This window comes from Antechinus flavipes, chromosome 5, assembly GCF_016432865.1.
Source record: "Antechinus flavipes isolate AdamAnt ecotype Samford, QLD, Australia chromosome 5, AdamAnt_v2, whole genome shotgun sequence".
NCBI lineage: Eukaryota > Metazoa > Chordata > Mammalia > Dasyuromorphia > Dasyuridae > Antechinus > Antechinus flavipes.
Window position 1 is genome coordinate 93,059,787 of NC_067402.1, and position 20,488 is coordinate 93,080,274.

The window sequence follows — 20,488 nt, forward strand, 5'->3', positions numbered from 1 at the left end:
ATGCTATAGCAACTAATCAAATATATATTCATCATGGATTTATACCTGACATGCAGGGATGGTTCAACATTAAGAAAACAATCAATTACTTCTATTAAAAACAAATATTCACATTATTATCTCAATATGTGTGGAGGGAGGGGGGAAAAGCTTTTGACAAAGTATGTCAAACCCTTACCTATAGGCAATTTTTCAAAAATAATTTTTGAAATTATAAAAAGCATCTCTTTTTAAATAAAGAGCAAACATCATATGCAATGGTGACAGATACACTAGAACCTTTCCCAACAGATAAAAGAAGTAAAGAAGGGGTAGGCAATCTCTCTACTATTATTTGATAGCTCTGGAATTGCTAGCAAAGCTAAAAAAATTTAAAGGCATATAGATAAGTAAAGATGAAATAAAACTATCTGTTTTTAGTAAGAGAGCATATTGGGAAAATCCTAGGGAACCAACAAAAATGCTGTTATAATAGTTTCAAGAAAGTTCCAAGCTACAAAATAAAACCCTCAAAAATCAACTAACTGCACTTGTTATACAGTAATAACTAAATCAACGAGGTAATAAAAAAGAAAAATTTATTCCAAATGTGTAGAGAATATAAAGCATAAAATTTCTGGGACTCAATATCTGCCCTGAGCATTTTCACTGGCTGTCTCCGTGTCTGGAATAAATTTTTTCCTCAACTCTTACCTCCTGGTTTCCCTGGCTTCAAATCTCATTATTTAATTAAATCGCACCTTCTACAGGAAACCTTCGCCAATCCATCTTGATTTTAATACCTTTCCTTCATTGATTATCTTCTGTTCATAGCATATTTTACATGACTCTTTATAGTCTCCTCAATAAGACTGTGAACTCTTCAAGGACAGGGACTCCTTTGCTTTTCTTTGTATCCCCAGTGCTTATTAGAACACAGTGTCAGGCACATTATGTCAAGGTACTTATTAATAAATGATTACTGACTGACCATTATTAAATAAGTATCTTGAGAAAATTTTAAAAATCTGCAGAAATTTTAGATTTAAGGATCAATGAAGATTTGCATAGAACCTCTTCCAGGATAAGCTCAATTCCTTGTCACCAGGATGCTAATCTCAAATACCATCTCCCTCAACCTCCCCCTCTTTGAAGTCTAAGATCCCTTCTTTGAGAAGGGTTAAATACTCCACCCCTCCAAATCAGTATCTTCCTTTTTAGAGACAGAAGGGCCTAATACCATCCAGTTTGTATGGGTACCTTACCCCAATCTCCTTTGTGTATGGTCTTCCGCCTTAGTGGCTACTATGACTGGGAATACAAAAAGCCCTTAATAAGGGATTTAATAAATGTTTATTGTACTGATTTGAATTGAATTAGTAGAAAATGTGCAACACCTCAAAAAAGACAATTAAAAATTTAGCATCTATGAAATATCTAGTAAGATATGATTTGACACCAAAAAAATATGAGAAACTCATGAACTTCCATGAACAGAATACAACTATAAAAAGACTTCAAAACATCCTGGAAAACTCTAAATAGCAAACTGTATCATTACTTGATCTTTACTACAGATCAAACTGTTCAACCACAATTACTTATATGGACAAAAGCATTTTAACCTTAATTTTCAAGTTTATGGTATTAAAAGATTCTGAAAAATCCTATAAGAACAGGATGAGGTACATGCTATCTATGATGTTCTATCTACTAATGAAGTTGTAATAAAACTGCTTTCATTGAACCTACATGATAAGTTTTACCCTCCAATATTTTTATTCAATATGCAACTACAAAATGCAGCTAATTGTACCTGCCTGTGCAATAGACTACAGAATATTAAATACCAAATAATGGCAGCAGCAGGATAGCAACTTGTTTTATCCTTGTTCCCCAAGGGGGGAAAAAATGAAACAAGTGGCATAAATAAAGACCTGGGTTCTTGAAATCCCATCTGTGACACATATAGCTGGGTGACCCTACTTCTTCTCTATATCCTAGGCTACCACTCTCTATTACTTACATAAGTGGCAGGTTAAGCACCAATTTGTACTGGTAGGAATTTTCTTCTTCCAAGAATACAGTTCCATCATACCAATGAAGAAACCTGACTGTCCACACACATTACTGAGAATAAATATAATCTGTAAATGCTTGGGCTCAATAATTCTTAAAAACTCACTTTAATAGATACCATCACACTCAAAGAGTTACTTTCTCAATTAACTAACTTATGCTAGCTGCTCAAACTACTGAAAGTTTAGATATGATGGCAATTACCAACTTCCTTCTTTCTGAAAAAATTGAGCATCTGAATTTTTACATATTCTTTCTTTCAATTAAAGTACATAAGTTCCTTGACAGCAGAGACTGTCTAGATTTTTCTTTTTTCCTTTTTGACTTTGTTTTATTTTGGGCAGAGCTAATGTAAAGTCATACTCAAAACTTGAGTAGTTTTCAAGAATACTAGTACTCTTGAAGCTTACTCTTCCAGAAGTTCACAATGTTATTCTTAAAAAAAAAAAAAAAAAATTATAAAGTCTTTTATTTCACAAACATATACATAATTTTCAACATTCATCCTTGCAAAAACCTTGTGATCCAATCCCCACCCTTCTCCCTACCTCGTTACCTAGATGGCAAATAATCCAATAATATGCAACATATGTAATTCTTCTACACATATTTCTACAATTATCATGCTGCCCAAGAAAAATCAGATTAAAAAAAAAGGGGGGGGGGGAATGAGAAAACAAAAAGCAAACAGACAACAACAAAAAAGTGAAAATACTATGTTGTGAAGCACACTCAGTTGCCACAGTCCTCTCTCTGGATGCAGATGGCACTCCATCACAAGACCACTGGAACCGGCCTGAATCACCTCACTGTTGAAAAGAGGCCAGAATTGATCGTTGTATAATATTTATGTTGCCATGTACAATGATCTCATGGTTCTGCTCATTTCACTTAGCATCAGTTCGTGTCAGTCTCTCCAGGCCTTTCTGAAATCATTGTGCTGGTCGTTTCTTACAGAACAGTAACATTTATATGCCTAACTTATTCAGACATTCTCCTACTGATGGGCATTCACTCAGTTTCCAGTTTCTTGTCACTACAAAAAAAGGTTGCCACAAACATTTTTTGCACATATGGGTCCCTTTCCCTTCTTTAAGATCTCTTTGGGATACAGGCCTAGGAGAGACAGCTGGATCAAAGGGTATGCACAGTTTGATAGCCCTTTGGGCACAGTTTCATAATGCTCCCCAGAATGGCTGGATCAGTACATAGCTCCACCAACAATGTAAAATAGTGTCCCAGTTTTCCCACATCCCCTCCAACAATGATCATTATTTTTTCCTGTCAACTTAGCCAATCTGAGATGTGTAGTGGTACCTCAGAGTAGTCTTGATTTCCATTTCTTTGATCAACAGTGACTTAGAACATTTTTTCATATAATGAGAAATGGTTTTAACTTCTTCATCTGAGAATAGTTGTTCATATCCTTTGGGCTAAGTTTTTCTTGAACCATGTAGTAAATAGTTAAAAAGCTTTTTTAAAATTCATTCAATTATAAAAAGCAGTCACTTTATATACCTGCACAATTGTTAGCAGAATAGCTGAATCTTACTGGAAAAAAAAAAGTAAAAAAAAAAAGGATGAAAATGTTAAAAATGTAGAAAATGCCATTCAACAACTAAGAGCACCTACTTTCTGTGAAGCACTGTGCTGGGAATACCTTAAGTAAAAAAAAGACAAAGGAAAATAATATACTTAGAAACTTAGGATGCTAAGGTGTTACAATATGTAAATATATATAAAAGTAGTCTAAAACAATTTCAGGAGTACTAATAACTTGAAAAATCCAGAAAAACTTTATACTAGAGAAGGTAACTGAAACAAGCTATGGATTCTACAAGATAGACACACAAATATTAATGAATCAGGTTCAGTTTCTACCAAAGTAGAATCAGTCCATACTATAATTTTAATTTCTGACAATTACTGAACTTAGTGATTGAAAAGTGAATAAATCATATTAAAGAGTCCCCAAATTCAATGTAACAATACATATTAATTACAAGACAGCTTTTATTCCAATCATAGAAAATGCAACTGCATTGGGATATATGTCACTCCAGAAAGAAGGCAAATTTTTCTACCAGACATGCATAGGTTGAATAACTGTCTCATGGTATTAGTGGAGAGAGAAACTCCCAATATTCTGACATCATAGCTTAGATTCTTGTTTTGGGTGTTATTTTCTCCATTTTACAGATTAGGTGACTAGGGCTCAGAAGTTAATAATTTTCCTAAATTCACAATCAGAGCTGAGATATAAACCTAGGTCTCTCATGACATCAAGTTCTATGTGCTTCCCACTGTTCTATATTCTAACTCACCAAAACTGCCGCGCCCTTAAGTGAGAACATAAAAAACCAATAACCAACACTGCTGTCAGAACCTAAGAAATCTATGACTATTTTCCTTCTGCCTGAATGTGACACTCTCTGAAAGGAAGGAATGGAGGGAGACAAGAGGGGAGAAAAATATAAATCACCTTTGATAGTCAATCACATTTATATAATGTCACCTATTATTAGCTATTGCATTGTTGACAATGTACTGGTCCTGCCACAGGTAGTAAACCTATCTGTTGGCCTTCATTCATAGAACCTGGCCTTTATCTTTCTCTTCTATTGTTCTTGTTTTCTAAGGATGTTTGTTATGCTGCTTAAGTATGACAAAATTTTTGAAAGGGGAGAAAAAAGTTCAATTGTAATTTTATTGTAATGACCTTTTACAATCACTTTTAATGACTAAGATTCTTTTAAAATTTACATTTCATAAGACTTTTAAAATAGTAAGCCATTGCAGAAGGGACTAACTTAATACTAAATCCAAGTCTTCTATGCTTAAATACTACAGAGAAAAATAAAAATAGCTAATAGGTATGGAGAGCTTTAAGATTTGCAAGGTGATTTTACATATGTGTGTGTGTGTATGTGTATGTATGTATATAAACTACTTCATTTGATACAGGTGGCTTCCACACATATTTAGGATACTTGGAAGTATGTCTGTGCATAACCCCTATATAAATGCAAGCAATTATTATAGAAAACAAACTTTTTAAAGTTAAGATTTTCCTCCAAATTATTTTCACCATTAATATTTTGTCAATTTTAAATATATTACTATTTTAAATAAAATGCTGGATTTATTCTTTAAAATTAAAGGCATTTCAAGTTAAACAAACTCTACAATCAAATGCTGTTATTCTGGCTTTAGTAACAATTATGATGATATCTAGCATTTTATATAGTGCTTACTATTGCTATCAGACACTTGGTTACACAAGCACTTTACAAATTTACTTTATTTGAGTCTCATAACAACCCTAGGAGGTAGATGATATTATCCCCATTTTACAGATGGGAAAACTGAGGCAATCAGATTAACTGAATTGCCCAAAGTCACAAAGCTAGTGTCAGTGGTCAAATTTCAAATCGACTATCTCCACTCTAGACAAGAATGTTCCATCACTTAGCACCTTCTCCTTTCAAATGTGAAAATACCTTAGGACCTTATGTTGCTCTCTATGCATCAGACTTTAAAAACTACCAGACCAAAAAAAAAAAAAAAAAACTATGAAATCTATGGAGGGCAAAATACCAAAGAATAAAAATCTGGTCAACAATTTTTGTTCTTCAGTGACTTTGAGTTTAAACATAATACTAGCATGCAACAATTAATAAGTTTGAATAATCTTACTAGATTTCTCTCCAAATCCACCACTCTTCTAAATTTCTTTAAGTCTGTTGGGGTACCAACATCTTTCCAGTCACTAATATACCTGACTCAAATTCACTCAGATCCAAGAGAAAATTATCCCTAGAGTTCAGGTACCCATCACCATCTTTTCTTCTTGCTACCTGAAATAGTTTCCTAATTGAACTCCCTGCATTCCACCTTCCCCTGCTCTAAATCCATTTGCTAAACTTGATAATTTTTGCCAAGTCCAACCATGTTATGTCCCTGCTCAAAAAATTCCACTGGCTTCCCCTTGTCTCGTGGATAAAATAGAAATCCTTCTTTCCTGGCTATTACAAGTTGTCACAACCCATTTCAAGTTTACTTTCCCATACTTACTAGACTCTATAATGCAGCAAAATAGCTTGTCTGAAATCCTCCTATTCCACAATTCTGGTCTCAGTCCTTGAAAGGTTACACCCCATGCCAAGAAGAATGTTCTCCCTTCTCTACCATAACCTCAAAATTCCTAGCTTTCTTTAAGGTTCTGCTGAAGTTTAACCTTCTACAGGTGTAGTGTCCACTTCCTCAGGCAACCCTTAAAATTATTTTCTACATGGAAGCATCAGGGAGATGATGCCATGACGTGCAGGTGAAATGGATTGAATGAAGTGAGAGAGGGATGTGTAAAGTCACTTGTCTCACTTTTCTCTCCAGAGTCATCTGGATCCAGTGGCAAAATAGAGATCAAGATGACTGAAGATGGCCCTGGGTGTAGTGGGAGACCTTGGCCTTTTTAAACTAAGGTCTTCAACAAGTTTCAGTTTGACTGAGGCCACATACTTTCAGTGATTGAGGCTAGTGGAGAATGAAGGACAAGCAACGAAGTCTGTGAGTGAAGATGGCCTGGAAGTGGTCAGCTGGAAGACTCCCATCCTTTTTTCCTCTCCTGCTTCCTTGTTTTGCTCCTTCTGTCCACATATGGTATCATCTTACCTACAAATGATTTTTTTCTCTCTTGCATGTCCAAAGCCTGCCAAGATATCTTGGGGTTTACTGGCTGGATTTCTTTCTTAAGGATCAGGCCACCTTAAACCAAAAGCAATCTGATTCTTACTGGCTACCAATAGGTTCTAAGCCAAGTCTCATTTGGTCATTGTTTGGATCCTGATTGATTCAGACTGAATATAAATAGCAGTTATTTCTACTTTGACCAGAAACCCAGAAGGTCTTCCCCTCCCAGATTCATTCATTCTTCATTAAGTTTTGGGAGGCAAGACTAAAGAAGAGATTCTTTGTTTCAATTGGGGACCTACCCTTTATCATTGAATAGGTGTAGCCTCAGTCAAACAGACTTGTTAAGACCTTACCTTAAAAGGCCAAGGTCTCCCATTGTATCCAGGGCCATCTTCAGGTTTTTCTGATATCTATCTTGCCATTGGACCCAGATGGCTCTGGAGGGGAAAGTGAGACAGGAGATCTTCCACAACCCTCCCTTACCCAAATCCAATTCATTTGCCTGCACCAAATCACCTTCTTGATGTCATGGAACTCTTCTGGAATGAAGGACAAACAAACCAAAAAAAAAAAAAAAAAAAAAACAACACAAGGAAGCAGAAAACTGGGGAAATAAATTTATATCCAAGGATTCAGATAAAGGCCTCATTTCTAAAAAAATAGAGAATTGACTCAAATTCACAAGAATAAAAGCCATTCTCCAATTGATAAATGGTCAAATGAACAAATGAACAGACAGTTTTCAGAAAAAATATTTCTAGTCACATGAAAAAACACTAAATGATTAGAGAAATGCAAATTAAGATAACTCTGAGGTATCATTAGACACCTCTCAGATTGGCTAAGATGACAGGAATGATAATGAAAAATGCTGGAGAGGATGTGAGAAAACTAGGACATTAATACATTGTTGATAAGAGTTGTGAATTGATCCAAACATTCTGGAGAGAAATTTGGAAGTGTACTCAAAGGTCTTCAAACGTGTATACCCTCAATCCAGCAGTGTCTCTACAGGATCTGTATCCCAAAGAGATCTTAAAAAAGGGAAAAGGACCCATATGTGCAAAAAAAAAAATACTTATAGCAATCCTTTTTTGTGGTGGCAGGGAACTGGAAACTGAATGAATGCCCATTAGTTGGAGAATGGTTGAATAAGTTATGGTATATGAATGTTATGGAATATTACTGTTCTATAAGCAATGACCAGCAGGATGATTTCAGAAAGGCCTGGAGAGACTTACATGAACTGATGCTGAGTGAAGTGAGTAAAACCAACAGTATATTGAACACAACAGCAAAGTTGTGTGATGATCAATTCTGATGGACGGGACTCTTAACAATGAGGTGATTCAGGCCACTTCCAATCCATTTATGATGGAGAGACCCATCTGCATCCAGAGAGAGAACTATGGGGACTGAATGTGGCTCACAGTATAGTATTTTTTGTTATTTGCCTCCCCCTCCCCCTTTTGATCTGATTTTTCTTGTGCAGCATGATAAATGTGAAAATGTTTGGAACAATTGTGCAATTTTAACCTATATTGTATTACTCTGCTGTTCTGGGGAAGGGGAAAGGAAAGAGGGAGAAAATTATGGAACGAGGTTTTGCAAGAGTGAATGTTGAAAACTATCTCTGCATGTATTTTGAAAAATAAAAAGCCATTATTAAAAAAACTTCTTTCTATTTAGGAGAATTTATGTATTTACTTTTATGTGTACATATTGTTTTCCTTGATTCCCCAAAATAGACTATCAACTCCTTAAGGTCAGGAACTGTTTCAGTTTTTGTCATTGGCACATAATGAACATTTATACATAGAACATTGTGCATTATTTATATATACAACATTAGCAACTGCTTCATTTTCTCTGACTAGGTACACTAGTAACTAGATTTCTATCTCCCTATATATTCATTCAACAAACATTTATTGACCATATTGTCTACCTTCACAAATCATTAGGAGAGACAATAATAAATACTGTTACTGCAAGGAAGGAACAAATATAATATAAATCAGAAAGTGCATCAAGGAGTTTAAAATATAAGATCAGATGAAAAAGAAATCACTTTCAAGAGAAAAATCACTTACAATGGAGATGAAGCAACTTGTCACCAAAAATAAGTAATATGTTCCAAATAAAACGTAACAACAATGTTCTAATTGGATTTCTATCCTTCTAAATTTAAATATCAGATGGAAAAATTCTTAATTTCCTGGGCAAGACTCTCAGATTTTAATATTCTTTCTACCCCCAAAGGAACCTCATGTCCTTAGGAAGCTGAAGCTGGAAGCCAGGAAGACCTGGATTCAATTGCACTTCCGACACATACTGGTTGTACAACCTAGGCAATATCCTTTAAAACCTCTTTTGTGCCTACAAAGCTTTAAGCCTTAAGACCCTAATGCAATAATTTGCAGAGTAGATGTCTACTATTTCCTGCAGGATTTTAAAAACATCAGAGATCCAGTTTTTATCCTATTCTATTACTAACCAACCAATCTCCAATACAAATATTAAATCATAATAGAATTGTTGATGAAATGACTTGATAAAAATTTCATACATTTCTTGAAATACAATTTAGCATATACCTACATACTCAAGGCCTAAAGAAAACTAAGATGGCAGTGTACTAAGTACTATGGGATATATAAAAGCTTAAATACTTTATTTACATCTTAAATTCTCATGAGAATTTTGTTTTTCAAAAGAACTTTAAAAATAACTCATTTCATGCAATTATTCGCGTTCTTGGCATTTCAATATAGGGTCCGCCTGAGATGGGAAAGTGGCAATTTTTTTTTTTTTAAAAACTGCAGCAGACAATAGAAATCCTAGCTCAAAAACTTATGTGACCTCATGGAAGTCATTACCTTGCTGGTTTCTTGGTTGTCTCATCTATAAAATAGTTTAGATGGATGGGGAAGGATTGATTAAATGATCTCTAAGACCTATCCCAAAACTAATTCCTATGAAGAACAGGAGTGAGATGTCCCTAACAAACAAAATTTGTAAACTGGTAATAATTCTTGCTCACACAGATAATAAAAATGATAAAGCCAAACTTGAAAAGCAGTGTTCAACTGGGAAAAATGTTATTGGACATTAAAAAGTTAATTTTTTAATACTTAGTAACAGTGAATAGTAAGAAACTGTGCTGAACTCTTTCTTCCCATTCAAACCTGAGAGTTCTAAATGTTTTAAATTCAATATCACTCAAAAGATGAATGCCAATAAATGAAAAAATTTAAAAGCAGACTCAAAAACTTTAACTTCACTAGCTACTTTAAATAAGAATCTTAAAATATACTTCCAGCATGATGATTTTGGGGGCAAAACTACTGTTTGTAACCATCAGAATACAATTTTACACTGTAAAATTTCAGAAAACTCAGAGAGGATGATTGCAATTCGAATTCTCTATTTCTATTTCCATTATTACATTGCCTGCAACAGGCAATCTATTTCTTCTACATAGTCATTCATGAATGAATGAAAAAAAAAATTATGAAATGCTTACTATGTGCAAATCTGATATGTCAAACTCTGACTTTCAATACATCCCTCCAAATTAGCTACAGCTCTTATGATAATAAAACCTAAGATATAAATACTATAATTGATTGTATGGACTCCAAGAGACAACTTTACTATTTTCGTTTCCTCCCCAAAACAGTAGTTGCAAAGACGCTTCTTTAGTTTTATTTTAACACAAGTATGGGGAAAAGGCACAAAAGTTAATTCAGACATATGTACACATGGTAAAAGTTATTCTACTTTTTATAAAAGCTTATTTTACTCTATAATAATTTAAGATGTTAATTATATTAATGTGATTACAAATTATATACAGGATATCACAAGTTTTGGTGCAGTTTTAAGGACAATTCTAAATGCTCTGTACATTCTATGTGCCGTATAACATTAGACAAAAAAAAAGCTTAATAGTATACTACTATACACTTGTATTCAAGCTTTAAAGTGCACCAACACTTTTGGAAAAGCCTGTTATATGTAACATAGCAAACAGCTTTAAAATAATATACCCAAAAAGAAGTTTAAGAAGGCTTCAAAAGCACTTCAACTCGGGGTACCCCTTGTGAATGTCCATGCCCACACCTACAGCCTGACTTGTTTTAACCACCACTCAAGGCCTTGCCAGGGAGAAAGAGTGGAAAACTGGGCTCGGGGGGATCTGCACCTGACGCCCCCTCCTCCGCGCCGGGTTCGGAGGCTGCGGGGATCCCCTTCCGCGTGGCCAGAGGCGACCAGGGCAGGTCACCCCCCCCCCCCCCCCGGTCCTCAGAGTCCAGCGGAGCAGCTCGAGCAGGACCCGGCGGCCTCAGTGTCCCCGGCGGGGCGCCGGCACACGCTGTTCCCTTCTTCCCTCCCCCCTAGGCCTCTGCCCTGGGGATAAAGGGGGGAGGGGGGAGGCAGAGAAACGCCGGGAGAACGGCCGAAGGTAACGACAATTATCGGATAATACTCAACTCCTGGGAGTCACAGCAAGAAAAAGGGCGGCCGACGGCAAGCAGGACCCGAGGACCCCCGGGAACAGGACGGGACGCTACGCGATCAGGAACCGGAAAACGAGTGAGATCTTCCTGCCCACCCTCCTCTTCCTCCTCCTCCTCGCTGTCGCCCCCGCGCCCTCACACGCTAAAGCAGCTCTGGGGAGAAGGACCAGGCAGTTGAGTCTAGGGTGGGGAAAGCGCTGTCCCCGGAAGGAGGGAGGGGGAATGAAGGAGACCCGTCCCCCGAGGCCGAGCACTAGGGCTCCCAGACTGGCCCAGCCCTGCCCTTGCGGCGAGCCGAGGCCGAAGGGCAGCGGGAGCTTGGCGTGTCCCGGCAGAGAGGCGGCGGCGGCCACAACAACCAGAACGCGACTGCCGCCGCCTCTTGAAGAAGGGCCTTTCCCCAGTGCGTAGTTAGGCGTCCGGTCGTAGCGAAGACCGGGTCTGGGCCGCGGAGGCCATACGGGGTGACTCAGTACCTGCACTCCCAACCCACCACCGCCTTTCTTCCCTTTCCCTTTGCCGCCTCCCCTCCCCCAGCCCAACACGCACCTACACGAGGCCCCCGGCCCAGGCCTGCACCTCTCGCTTCCGCACACCCTTTCCCCAGCACCGGGCCGGGAGAGCCGGGCCCAAAGCTGGCCCAGGGCCCCGGCGGCGCCTGGCCCATTCCGGCCCAGCCTGGCGCCGCCTCGGTCACCGTCACTGCGACACCGCGGCTCCGGCCCGGGCCTGCTCCGCTCCCCCGGCCCCTGCCCCCTCCAAGCGGCCGAGACTCACCCGCATCTTCTTCCGGGCCCGAGGAGGCTCTGCCGGCGTCGCCACCTGCCCCACAGGGTCTCTAGCGCGGCTCGGTCCCCGTCCCGCCAAGGACTGGCCGCGTACCACACTCCCAGGGGCCGCCCGGACTGGAGCTGCGTGCGACAGACACCCGCTCCCTCCTCCCCCTCCCCTCCCCCCCTGCAGCCGCCGCCGCCGCCAGTCCCGCCCACCCTCCTCCTGCCGCCGCCGCCGCCGCCGCCGCCGCCGCCGCGCACCCTCCGCCCGCCCTCGCCGCGCTCCCTCCCGGCCCCGCCGACCAGCCCGCCTTGCCCATCACGCACTCGGCAGAGGGGGCAACCGCCGCGGTCGCCATCGCCGGGGGCCAGGCCCCAGAGACAACCCGGCCACCGTCTCCACGCTGCTGCCTCCTGCCCGGAGACTTCGGGTTGGAGGTCACCCCCTCCTCCCCACATCCCAGCTTGCCGGAGACTAAGACCAACCTGCCTCCTAAAATAAGCGGTAACCCCTCAAGTCAAAGGCTTCAGTTTCCCCTCCACGATGCTGCCCCCCAAAAAGTCGCGTTCCCATGATCCCAGTCCCCCTCCCCCACACCACAAGTGCGAACCTGCGGGGCCTCCGGCTGCAGCGCGCCGGCGGCAGCAGCAGCACAGCGCATCCGTCCGACTCCAGCCCGAGAGCAGTAGAGTCCTCCAGTTTGCTCCTCCCGGGCCCTCCTCCGCCAACCCGCCCCCCGCCCCATCCTGCCCTCCTCGAGGGAGGCTTAACTGCAGCGGGAGAGCGGGTCGGGAACCTGCGCTCATTAAGCGCCTTCTGGGCGCAGGGCACGGCCGAGCTCTGCAGAAAGCCGGGGGCGGAGGGAGGGGGGAGGATCTCCTATTTAGGCTGTCCTCCGTGGGGTGCTGGCCTGCGGTCTCTAGTGGAGACTAGACTGTGAGCTCTTCGAAGGCAAGGACGGGGTTTTTGCTTTTCTTTGGATCCCCAGTGCCTGGCAGGCACACGGTCGGGCCTGGCGCCTAATAAATGCTTGTTGACTTGCCGAAGCTAAGTTATTTGGCAAATTAAGAGCGGACTAGGGGAAGATCCTCGAGAACAATAGATGCTTTTGTCCTGTGTCCTGGAGGCAGCGTGCACTTCGGTTCCCAGGAAGAGCTGGGTGCAAGTGCTGCCCGGCCACATTCTAGTTGTGTGATATGGAGCAAATCACTTCACCTCGCCCTCTTGGCACTTCTCAAGTATTGCCTGACAGGTGCTGTGCTACATTATTGGAGAAAATTTGCCCACCAGGAGTTTACAATATCAAAGAAATCATGGGAGGTGGGGGGAGTGGGGAAAAAATCCTAGTTTAGTTTCATAGAGTATCAGGAATCTTAAAAACATCCCCATTTTCTTCTAATAGTTATTGTCAAAATCCAAATCACATCACATTGAAGTTGTATTTAACAATTTTGTTTGACCAACCTCATTAGATTTGTGACAAAGTTCCCTAAATCGTTTATATTTGCTACCTTAAAACTATAAGTAACGGTGCTGAATCACTTCCTGGTGGAAAGAGCACTGACTGAAAACAGAGAGGCCTGGGTTCAAATTCTTCCTGGGGCAAGCCACTTCAACACACAAGCCTGTTTCTTCTTTTATACGAGGAAGGGTTAGTCGCTTCGTGCTCTCGATTAATAATCTCAAATCGATAGTGTGATATGTAAAGCCCCAAGTTTGATTTTCATGGGTGGCTTGTGGCATGAATCAACATTGTCTAAAATCATACTTTCGAGCACCTTGAATTCTTAATGCAAAATGGGAAACATGGATTACAGCTAATAATAAGAAATAGCACTTCCAAGGCAATCCCAATAGACTTTGGATAGAAAATGCCAACTGCATCCAGAAAAAGAACCTTGGAGATTCTAAATCAACACATACTATGTTCACTTTTTTCTGTTTTTTTTTTTTCCCCATGGTTTTTCTTTTTTGTTCTAGTTTTTCTTTCCCAGCATGATTCATAAAGCTATGTGTATTAAAAATAAGTAAAAAAGAAATAGCGTTTAAAACACTTTGAAGGACTAGTGATGAAAAATGCTATCTATACTTAGAGAAAGAACCATACTTTAAGAAAAAAAACTTTAAAGGTTTTTTTTGGGGGGAAGAGTCCTGTTTTATTTTGCAACATGACTTTAATGGAAATGTTTTGCACTTCGTATGGGCTTTCCTAATGGGGAGGAAGGGTGAGAATCTGGATCTAAAATTTTTAAATTTAAAACAAATTTTTTACATTTATATGTAACTAGGAAAAGAAAAATATTAAAGAAAAATAGCATTTAAAAAGGGGGGTGGTAATTTGGAATCAGATCACCAATTTTAATTCTTTTTACTTTTACAAATAAAATTGAGGCCCATACAGGAGCATCAGTGATTTTCTTAATCACTCTGAGTTGGTAGTGGCAGAGGCAGAGCTAAAAACCCTAACCAGGTCCCTAAACCACAGCTCTTTCTATCCAGCTACATCCCCTATTTCTAATTACTTATATATCACTGTTATATCACCCCTGAGGCCTCCTCCTCAGTGGAGAAGGAAAGGAAAAAGTATTCCATTGTTTCCTCTTTCCCTCCTTGGTGCCTATGCTGCCCTTCTTGTATCCCCCGGTGCTTAACCCAGTATCTGGTAGATAGTAATTGTTTAGTAAATGCTGACAAATTCCATTCAAGGAAGGATTTTGGAGGACTTTGGGGATTAAGAGGAGTTAGGAATGCAATTTCAGCCAAAGGCTTGAAGGATCCTGTTCAGCAGCAAACTGGGCTGGATTTCTACCCATAGGAAAGAGTGCCATTTACAAAAACAGAATCCCATTATACTAGTACATCCAGCTTATGTGATGCTCCAGTTCGTATTTCAAAACTCTGGACCAATCTTTTGGTATCTAGTACTACAACTGGATCTATCTTACACATAAAATTGCAGTTTTTAAGGGACCTCTGGAATCATCTAGCCTATCTTCCACCAGTCTCTGAAAGAGTAATAATATATATAACCAGTAAAGGATAAGGACATATACAATATATATATCATTACATATAATATAGATAAATCCCTCCATTTGGGCTCCTAAGAGACGGGATGTTTTTGGTCTTAATTTTATTTTGTTTTATTTGCCTTTCTAAATAGTTAAAAGTTTTTATTTAGTATAATGGCTTTTTGAAAAGGATGCTATTTCACAGTGGCTAAATTTCCCTTTTCTTTTCCATGTTTAACCACTTAATTGGGCCCTCTTGACACATAAGAACATGTACTATCCCCTTCTTCTTTCACTAGTCATGGCACCCTCTTCTTCCAGTTCTTTGAAAGAAGATGAATAGTAAACCTACACTTTACTCCACAATCATTTGAAATTCACACCATGATCAGCTTCCAGGACCAATTTCTAATGTCATCAACCAATCCCAAAGCTTGGTCCTGCTACTTTCTATTTGACCTTATGCAAATCACAACCTCTCTGGGTTTATTCATCTGTAAAATTAAGTGGTTGGACTAGATGACTAAGGTGTCTTCCAGCCTTTAACAAGCAGTCATTCTACCCCCTTCTCATCCTTCACTAATCACTCTCTACAAGATCTTTTTAAAACTCTCTTCACCCCTCTTAAAGCATTCTCTTTATCCACCTTCTCAGGTAAGAGCTTTCCCTCTTTAGAGAAAAAAAAATAAAGGAAAATCATTAAAATCTCTTTCATTTATCTTACATTACTCAGATATCGTCATTATTTTCCTTTTTTTTTTTCACCTTTATCATGAAAAGATTTTACATTAATTCTTTATCTTCTGTCTTCTCTAAAACATCACTCCCACCATCATACCTCTAATGTTTTGTCCTCAATTTCTTGCCATAGACTGGCTCTTTTTCTGCCATGCACAAACATGGTTATATGTCTCCCATCTTTAAAAAAAAATCCTCCAATGATAGCTATATGTCTCTTCTCCTTTTAATGGTTAAACTAAAAAAACTGTCTATATAAAATTTTTCATTTCCTCTACTTTCTTCTAATCATTTTTAATCTGGACTTTGACCTTACCCAAATTAAGTGAACTCTTGAATGCTATTTATCCATTTTACCCATATCATGTCCTCTTTATCTCTATTCACCCAGCCAGATCACCACCACCTCTCATTTGGACTATTTCAGTCTGTTTGAACTCTCCCCTTCCCACTCCATCTTCCACCCAGCTGCCAAAATGATTTTCTATTCTGATGTTTTATCATAGTATCTTTTAGTCAATTGCTTGAATAGAGAGTAATAGGCCTCCAAGATCAGGTATAAAATCTTAGGTTAAAGATTCATAACCAGGCTCCTTCCAACTTTTCCAATTTTATTATATTTTGTTCACTCCAAAAGAATATGAACTAGCTACAAGAAGCCTATTCACTGTTTCTTGAACACAACACTCTATCTTCCATTGCTGTGTCTTTATCCTGGCTGTCTCCCCTGCCTATAATGTTTCCCTCTTTATTGTCTTTCTGCTCTTTAGTTTTCTTTGAGATTCAGCTCAAATACCCTTCTATAGGAAGACTTTTTCATTCCCACCATCCACTGTGCTTTCTCTTCTTAGATGACCTGCCATCTTTTCTACAAATGTGTATGTGCCTAGTTGTTTTATGTTGCCTTCATCCTGAGGACTTGACCACCCTTTTAGGCATGGATTGTTTTACCCTTCCTTTGCATTTCCAACTTAGCACATAATGGAATACTAATTAACTGATAGCTCTAATTCTGTGTCCATACATACCTAACTTTCCACCCCTCTACTCTGTCTTCTAATATCACATTCTTTGAGATTATTTGAGAATAACCTGGAATTGTTCAAAACACTAATTTCTGCTTTCCCTCTACCCCAGTCCTAAATCCAGCCTATCCCAATTTCTTCCCATTCAGTTCTGAGCTCAGCTCAATTGTCCTTTCTCAGTGACTGTCCAGAGTGGAAGTAAGGATGGAAGAATTCAGTAGAATACTCATACAGCTCTATGTCAAAGTATATTCAACATTCATTCTTCATTTATTTTTCCTACTTATATTAAACCAATCTGATTTAAATGACCATGAATTTAAGTGAGATGATGAATTTCATTGGGAAGTTCTTGTAAACATTCTGAAACTAGATTTAATAATAATGTCATGTATAAACTGATTGTATATACTGTATATTGTATATACATTTAATAATAATGTCATGTATAAACTGTATAAACATCAGGAGGTTATCACCATCCATAGCAGGGTCAGATAGATAGATACATAGATATAGCAAGCTAGAATTATCTAAATAGATGTATGTGTATATACACCTTAGATTATATTAGATTTTTGTGTGATGACTTTTTGAAAAGAGGCTGTTTTCATTTTAAAATTTATTTATTTTCTAACCATCTTACCTTACCTAAATCCTCTCTTCATATAAGAATTGCTCCAGTCTCCTAGCTTCCCTTCACTTGTCATGGCATTCTCTTTTTTCACTTTATTGGGAGAAGAGGAGTAGTGGAGATGTATGTATGTGAATATAACATTCTTTATTTTTTATTAAGTGAAAGTAAACTTTAAGAATAGCTTTAAGAAATATTCTGGTAATTTCAATATAATTGATTTCCACTGTAATCATATATAATACATTGTTTTATTATATATACACATATGTATATATATAATTTTATTCATTTAAAAAGATCATCTTAAAAAGGAGTCCATAGGCTTTTCCCAAACTGACAAAGAGTTCAATGACACAAAAAATTATGAAGACCAGCTGATGTATAAGAAATCCTTCTACCTTTTGAGTTCAGTGAAAGTAACTTTCTACAACAGAGCTAAGAACATTTGATAGTGGGATGGCTCCTTGTTTTGTGCACTATTTGGCTTGATATCATAAAGGAATATTGTACAAAGTCATCTCTGTTATTTTAACAATCAAAGAATAGATACTGGATTAAGCACTGGAGGATACAAGAAGGGCAGCAAAGGGAGAAGCCTTTGTTCTACTTGAATAAAATGCTTTTTGTAATCAGCAAATCATAAAAGACAACAGAATCTTGTATTTGTATTCCACCTTTTAGACAATTGTGACTAGGATGATACAATATTTGTTTGCAAAAGCTTATTCCTTTCTCTTATTTTCATTAAGGGCTTTACCTTCAATGTGTTCATTGATTATTCTCATTAAAACATTGACAAAATAGGCTTATTGTCTAGTAATTACCGATATCTTCTCAAGTACTATTGATTTATTATTTTTCCGGTATTATATTCCCTCCTTCCATATATACAGCTTAAAAATAGATCTCTCAGTTCTTTCAAAATTGTATATAGCTACAGCATCTATCTCTTCTGTAGGTACTTGGTTTGGTGCAACCGTTTTCAGCTTCATTAGTTATCATGCCAATATTTCAGCAGACTCATTTTCTTCCTACCTACTTTGTTAATTTCTGAAGTACAATTATAGAGTTGGGGTTAAAGGGGCTTTACAGGCTAGCTAGTCTAGTCTCTTTGTTTGGCAGATGAGCCCACTGAGGCCCAAGGAGGTGAGGTGACTTGCCAATACTTCTCAGGAACAATTTGTAAACAACCTGATGTTCTAAATTTCTTCTTTCTCTCATTGACTTTCATGACTACAACTATTTTCTCTATATATATGACTTTAAAATGCTTTGTTTAGGCCTAACCATGCCTCTGAATCTAAGCTTATCATTTCTAATTGCCTTGTATGTACATTTCTTTTTTCTTTTCTTTTCTTTTTCTTTATTTTTTTTAAATTCTGGCTTAACAAATACCAAACAAAATGAGCATTTCCATATAAATAATAGCACAAAGATTACATAAAACTACAAATCTCTATTATGTTCAATTTGCTTTTTAAAAAATATAAATAAATATATAAAAAATATAATAAATACAACGTTGAACTTGCTTTACATTTCCAATGTTGGGTGTCCTGACATTGTCCTGGATACTACTATATTTTTTTAAAAAATCTCCTGATAAAGACTGTCTCCCGTGTCCTATTGTAGTGACTTTCTCGTCAATCAAACCCCAGATATCTTTGACTTCTTTCTCTTCCTCATCACAGTTAATACTATCAGTTCTCCAGACTCTGTCAATTTTTCCTTCATAATTTAATGCCTCTCATGTCAGAAAAACATTTTCCCACTTACTACATTTATGATATTGGTAAAATACCTTAATATTTCTGGGTTCTTCTCCAGACTCTGTAGATTACGTTTTCTAACATGCTCCATTAGCCTTTTCATTCTAGATCTCTTTTCCCAGGAGTCTTTTCAGTCTAAACGATCACTTCTTCCCTTCTATTTCCACAGAATAGGGACCTCATTAAAAAGAGATGGAGAGAGTAACCCAGAAACAGCAGGAGGCTAGAAGTCATGAAAGCACTGAATTGCATGTGGCCAGCCCTAAGGGCTACTGCAACATCCACATACCCTCCAGAGAGAAACCACCAGACCAGAGTATTGACCAGCACAGAGAAGAATGAAACAGAGGAAAGAGAGAGTGGAGAGTGGGAAATAAATGACAGTTAACAACAATATGGTCATATTGGAATACCAAGAAGTTTTCCATTACAAGACCACCATCAGATGACCTTTGAGCAGTATGATGTTTGTTAATTTCAACAATCCCAATTCTTTTCACTTCTAAGCATCTTTTCTGTCCATTACCACAGTTTAGCTTTTACCATTAATAGATTAGTCTAATCCATTATTTCCTGATTTCCCTACTTTTAGATTGTTAACCTGCTTTCCTTTCTGGTGAATTTTTCTAAAATGCCCTTTTCATCATATTATTCCCATGGACATGAATTAATAAGGGATTTGGTTCTCTAAGAATGAAATCCAAATCTTATAACTTGAAACTAGGATGTAGTATAAAATACAATGGATCTGAAGTCAGAAGACCTATGTTCAAAAATTGTCATATTGATTTTCTGGCTGTCTGTGTACCCAAGAGTGAGAGGACAAATCATTTAACTTCTCAGGGTCTCTCAATTTCCTCATGTGTAAAATGGGCATGATAATGGTTGTGATTTCTATCTCTTTATCTAAATATGAACTATTCTTATAATAATAATCTAATATGCAAACCCTCTATAATAAAGTCTTCCTTCTTAAATTTATCTTACTTCAATCGATGAACAAACATTTGTTAAGCACCTACTGTGTGTCAGGTAACTCTTTAAAACTGTAAGTTCCAGAAAAAATGCTAAAAGATAAAAGATCATAGTATATACATATATTAGTGTCTACAGTACAGAAAAAAGTACAAAAAGAATAAAGTAATTGTGAGAAGGAGGCAACTCTTAACCAGGAAGATCAGGAAAGACTTCATGGAAAAAGGAACAGCCGAGGTTTGAAGGAAATTAGGAATTTCAAGCGTCAGAGGTAAAGACAGCATTC

At 38.2% G+C, this 20,488-nt stretch overlaps 1 long non-coding RNA gene across 1 annotated transcript; it reads left to right on the forward strand.

The window, feature by feature from the left end:
* The first annotated feature begins 12,291 nt into the window (after positions 1-12,291).
* Positions 12,292-20,213, forward strand: LOC127564896 (uncharacterized). The gene is made up of 2 exons (XR_007954384.1): positions 12,292-12,551; positions 19,397-20,213. It is a non-coding gene; the product is annotated as an uncharacterized LOC127564896 (long non-coding RNA).
* Positions 20,214-20,488: the final 275 nt, after the last annotated feature.